Source organism: Lactuca saligna, chromosome 4 (genome assembly GCF_052625555.1).
Source record: "Lactuca saligna cultivar CGN05327 chromosome 4, ASM5262555v1, whole genome shotgun sequence".
Classification (NCBI taxonomy): domain Eukaryota; kingdom Viridiplantae; phylum Streptophyta; class Magnoliopsida; order Asterales; family Asteraceae; genus Lactuca; species Lactuca saligna.
In genome coordinates, this window is record NC_136420.1 from 179,838,855 (window position 1) to 179,845,289 (window position 6,435).

The window sequence follows — 6,435 nt, forward strand, 5'->3', positions numbered from 1 at the left end:
GTTTTAGGTCGAGTGCGTGTTCGACCCAGTTTGGACAAGTGTTGTAAGACTGCTGGTGTAGTCGTAGCATTCACTAATAGTCAAATAGTGTGGAGAATGTTGTAAGCCTGCGAATGTAGCCATAGCATTCATGAGGTTGGCAGATCGTGATAGAGTGTCGTGAGACTGCGAGTGTAGCCATAGCATTCACTAGGTTGGTAGGTGGCATGAGCGTGTTGTTAGAACACGGAAGGAACAGTAGTACCCACCAGTTCGGGTATAGTAGTGGGGACGTGGCAAATCTACAGATTGCATTTTGGGATTTCCCAAATGGATTAGATATGGTTGAGCCAGTGATAAGACTGTAGGAGCGCCATTATAGTTATGAGATCGAGGAAGTAGTGGATTGCTTAAGGATGTTCGTGATGATGACAGGATTCGATGCATGGACCCGATCGGTTGGATCAAAAGGTTGTTAGGGCCACAATGGCATGATAACTAGTGGCAACTAGTCTAGAGAAGGATTTCATTTGGAAGTCATGTGAGGCGACTAAGTGGGAGTCCTTTGGCTCCACTGCCGGGTCGGAACCCAGTATTTCAAATGATTGGCGAGCGAATTGAGACCCAAGAGGTCTCGGTAGCTTTTGGAAAGCAGCTATGTGGCAACATACTGCTTTAGGCACTTAAGTGTTCCTGGAAGTTTTAGTGTTTAGACAGTAATGTATTTGCGTTTTACGTTGCAAGTACAAACGGAATAGTTGGTCGATTGGGAAATGACAAGTCACTCACAACGGGATTATCTAAGCCCTCCATCGAGTATACATGTGATGTCGTGGTATGTGGGTAGTGACTTTGCTCCCTTCGAGATAGCAATGTGATTAGGGATTGGAAAGCAAGTGGGTTGGTTTTATTTGAGAGAGTGAGAGTCTTCACCAGGTTTGAAGAGTTATTCTAAGGATCCATTGAATGCTCAGAGTTGAAAGGGTTATAACTAGGTTGCCATCAATGAGATCCTGATAAGGAGTTATTCAGCACAGACGAGTTGTCGGGAAATCAGACCATTATAGATTTCAGGACTCAGGAAGTAAAATGAGTTGCAGGGTTGAAGGTTCGTAAGAGGTTCAGTACAGGTTCCAGTTGCCTTAGGAAGGCCATAGACTGCACAGAATAATGGTTGTACCCCTCAGAATTTCAGGAATATGTACTTGCTAGTTCAGGACAGGTCGTCGGTTGTTGTTAAGAGCAGAGTTATGACACCCGAAATTTCTATTCTGAATAATCATTCACATCAACAGAAATCAGAACTTTTCCTGCTATCCGTTAATCATTTAAGGAGTCAGTTTAAATGTTTTAAAGCTTAGTACTTCAAGGAATAACAAGAGAGAGGATGACCTAGGTTCATTGTGCATCATTTTCGCAAAAACTCCAAGAGTTATGAGTTTTCAGCCCAAATAGTGTTTGGACCGAAAACCCCCATATGTATATATATGACACTTAGCCATATGTGTCACTTTTTTCACTCTTTCAAGAACAAGAACCGAAATCCTCTCAAGTATCATCCGATTTTTCCTTCTAAATCTTTAAAATGTAAGTGTTTCTTACCCTATCTAGTTGATTCATCCCATATTCAAGTGTTTTTACATGATTTCATCCATGAAATCATTCTATTTATGTAGAGTGATAGAGTGTTCTTAGTTACACCAAGAACACACACTAGTGTTTTGGGCCGAGAACACCCTTCTTTGCTTCCATATTGCAAGTATCTATCTCTTATACTTGTTATCTAGTAAGGATACTTAATTTAGAGCCTTGAAATCATCATTTTCCAAGAACAAAAGGAGTTTTCGGTTGGTGCATCTCCTTAAACCGAAAACCCTAAAGAAAGGTGTCAAAATGACTTTAAGCCTTCCTAATGCTTAGTATTGAGTCTGGAACACTTATTTGATTGTTGAAAGCCCTCGTAAAACACCTTATGCATCAAAGAACAAGAGTTTTCAGCCAACCTTTGGACCAAAAACCTCTTGGACCGAAAGCCATATGAACCGAAAGCCACTTGGACCGAAAACTCCCTTAAGTGGCTATACAACCCTTAGATGCAACCCTTGATATTACTAGCACTTGAATCAAAGTGTTTTTACATATCCTAGGGTGTCTTAACGTGGTTAATTAGTTGTTAAATGACTAATTGTGTACATATATGTGTTATTATATGATAAATAGGATCTGTGTGTGTTCTCAAGTCTTCACTTGACACTTAGCATCCTATATCATCCGTTCATCCAAACCACTCACTACAGTTGAGTTCATACCCCTTAATTAACCTTTTAAATGCTTTTAAAAGTTTTTAAATGCTTTATGGTGGGGATACAAGTTGAACCATGTTAGTTATTAGATCAATCACATGTGATTAATAACTAGCATACAAATGGATTTTTCATACTTTAAACTGTTTTACCAAACAAATGACTTCAAACTGTTTATCAAACTATTTTACATATCAAACTCGTTATCAAATTCACTTTTGTATATTAAACCTTTCTTGTACAGTTTTCAAACTTATATATTGTTAAAACCATGTCTATTACATATATATATATATATATATATATATATATATATATATATATATATATATATATAATTATATAAGTAAGGTTTGAAGGACTTATGAGAGATAACCCACTTTACTTCATGTCCTTGTTTGGTTGTGGTCTTAAAGTACTCAGTTGTTTGTCCAAGTGTCGTTGAATCCTTAGTTATATATTATGTATATATGTATAAATATAAAGACTTTTATCTTAGTTCAATACATTTAGTCATACAAACAAGTCTACTAATAAACTATAATAGGTATAGTTTAGGGTTATACTACTCACTACTTCTAGTCCAATGAATCATACAAGAGTCAGTTCATTCATGAGTCATTACTTATTACTATGAGAACATATACAACTATACTAGGATGAGAACATATACAACTATACTATGATGAGAACATATACAACTATATTATGATGAGAACATATACAACGATACTATGATGAGAGCATATACAACGATACTATGATGAGAAACAATACATTACATATGCAAGTATACTTTAACATAAATGTGATCCACTGTATCGGAGCATGCCTTCCTTGTCATGGCCCGAGTTGTAGCCAGAATCTCCTGGAGGGAGAGCGTGAGTTTGCGTATAGATCTATACTGGATTGACTATCCTACACCTTCCTGCTAACTACAGCGGGACATGAAGGTCTTCGGGTGCCAAATGTCATACCTTTTGACGACTTACCCTGTCGTGTTTTCCAGTTGATAGTATGGTACAATTAATCACATAATACCTTGATATAAATCCGGTTTATGGTAGTCAGTACAGCAATATTTCCTATAATACAACACTACATTACTACTTTAATTTACCCTTTACATTTATTTGGTGATCATTTCACCTAAACATTAATGTAAAAACCATATATTGATAATGATAGCTACACTTGGGAAAATTACACACTTTTACAAGAAGCAAACTTACAAAATAGTTGTGCCTTGGCAGAAAACTACTTTTAGTAGAAAATATAGGACTTTCTAGGTGTTACAAACTTTTACAAACACTTACAAACATTCACATTCTTTTACTACAAACCTTTACAAACTCGTACTTCAAACAACGGTTCAAACATTTTGATACAAACATAGACACTAAATACTTATGAACTCACTAGCTTTGATGCTGGTAAACTCTTTCAAAATAACTTGTATTCTCAGGTCATCAGTAGACAGGTACTGATGCCAGTTTTTGAGAAGATGGAGCGCATTCAAGACTCATCTTATATATTGATTTATGTTTTGGTGTCTTATATACTACAGAACACACTTGTATTAAAATTATCTATTTAATGCAATGGATGATGTTGTTTACTTGTTTACTATTATACTGTGTTGTCATACTGTACATGACGTCCTCCGCCCCAGAACGTTTCTGCCGTTCTCGGTTTTGGGGTGTGACAAAAGTGCTCATGGTTGATTTTCTTCGAGATGGAAGTTTCAGTTTGGGGCTTCAGTTGTATTCCTCATATATTTGTCTTGGGATGAGTGATAGTAAGAAACGATGCTGAGGACGAAATCTAATTTAAGTGGGAGAGAATTGTAACGCCCTGTTCTGAATTTACTTCTAGTCTAAGGATATGGCTCAAACATTGGTCATCATAAGGATTAGAGATTTTGAAAAGGTATGATCTAGGCCCATTTGGGTGTGGGTGATGTATTATAAGTAATTCAGGTGTTCAGTTCGTGTTTTGGAGCCAAGGGGTATATCGGTAAAGCGGTAGTTCGAGCACTTTATAAATTTTGAGTTTTTGTTCAGAAGGTTTTGAGGTAAGGATAGGTTCATGGATGTATAGATCTTCTAGCCACCTTTCTGAGGATATAAGGATCATCGAAATGGGGCTTATAACTAAGAAGTTATGGCCTTTGGAAGTTTCATTGTTTTCAGGCTTAGCCGAGTACGCGGGGCGTACACAAAGAGTACCAGGGCGTACTAGTGAAGAAGGCAGTACGTTGGGCGTACCTTGGAGTACGTTGGGCGCACTGACCATGATGGTCGTGAATGTTCTTTGGAGAACGCAGGGCGTACTAGAATTATGTTGGGCGTACGCCAGTCAGATCAGAACCCTATTTTAGGGTCGTCGACCCTATTTAAGCTCATTATCTCATAACCTAACCCTAATACCTTTATCCTCCATCCCTCCAAACCGTACAAATCAACCCTGAGCCCCTATTTGAGTCATTGTAGAGCTTCAAAGTGATTTTTGGTGTGTTTTGGTGCTAGAAGAGGAAGAAGAAACTTCTTGAAGAGTCATTGTTTGACTTGGAGCTTTTGGATCCAAGCTTTGTGCACCTAGATCTATCTTCTGGAGGTATAAAGTCTCAACCTTGACAACTTTTTCATGTAGATCTAGCTAAGTGGTACATTGTTATGGTTTTTGGTCCCTTTGAGGTGGTTCTTGTGAGTAGAAGTTACCCCAGAACCTTTGAGCCTCTTATTTGGTCCTTACTGAGGTTATGGAGTCATAAAGTTTAGATCTTGAGAGGTATAAACCTTCCTTGCATTATTTGGTAGTCATTTGATGAATTTTGGAACTTAGGTTTTAGATTTAGGCCCCATTGAGTTATGCTAAGTCATAATGTTGGAAACTTTATGACTTACGAAGTCCCTTGAAATCAGATCTGGAAGTTTGGACAGAGGTCTTAAGGTATTAAGAAGTTCTATGACATTTTGGGAGTGATTTTGACCTTTTGGAATTCATCCTTGGTGTTTGGGATTCATTAAGCCATGTAAAGGCTGAAATCATTCGCCTTTATGGGTTAAGTCACGTATATTAATCCATTTTGAGGTTGTCGACGTCTTGGCTTAATGGATAAAGAGCTAAGATTGAGAGTTGGTCAACAGGAGGAGTATGTTGGGCGTACAAGCCTGTACGCGCAGCGTTCAAGCCCTTAAGCCAGTACGCTTAGCATACAAGATGAGTACGCCCCGTATACTCTGCAGAATAGGATTTTGGTTTTTGGGCTTCATTTTGGGCCATCTTCTGGGCTTCGTCCCTGACATTTCCAACATTATGACTTTGTCCTAACTCGCCGAGTCCATGCACAAAACCCAAAAAAAACATATAAATTAATCAATACCAGGAACAGGTGTTACAAGTCCCCCCCCTCCCACTTGAACTAGACTTCATCCCTGAAGTTTACTGACTCAAACAGATCTGGGTAGTGGTCACGCATCTCGTTCTCCGGCTCCAAAGTCTACTTGGAGCGCTTGAAGGGTTGTCATTGCACATTTACTAGTTTCACTTTCTTGTTTCGAAGAACCTTGGTCTTTCTATCTAAGATTGCAACCGGCCTCTCAATGTAGTTCAGGCTCTCATCCACCTGAATGTCGTCCAGAGAAACGACTGCGGCCTCATCTATGACACACTTCCGAAGCTGTGATACATGGAATGTGTTTTGAATCTGGCTAAGCTCATCAGGCAGATCCAAACAATATGCCATCTTGCCTACACGGGCTGTGATACTAAACGAGCCTATATATCGGGGTCCTAGATTGCCCCTCTTTCGAAACCTGATGACTCCCTTCCATGGTGAAACTTTCAGTAGCACAAATTCGCCCACCTAGAACTCAAGATCCGATCGTCGCTGGTCAGCATAACTTTTATGACACCTTTGCACGATCCGCAGCCGGTCGCGCACCTGCTGAATCAGTCCAGTAGTCTTGCGCACTACCTCGGTGATCCCCATAACCTGGTGTCTAGCCTCAACCCAACAGACTGGGGTCCTGCACCTCCGTCCATACAACATCTCTAAAGGAGCTCGGTCGATACTGGCATGAAAACTGTTATTGTGTGAAAACTCTGCCAACAGGAGATATGTATCCCAACTACCCCCAAAATCCAGTAC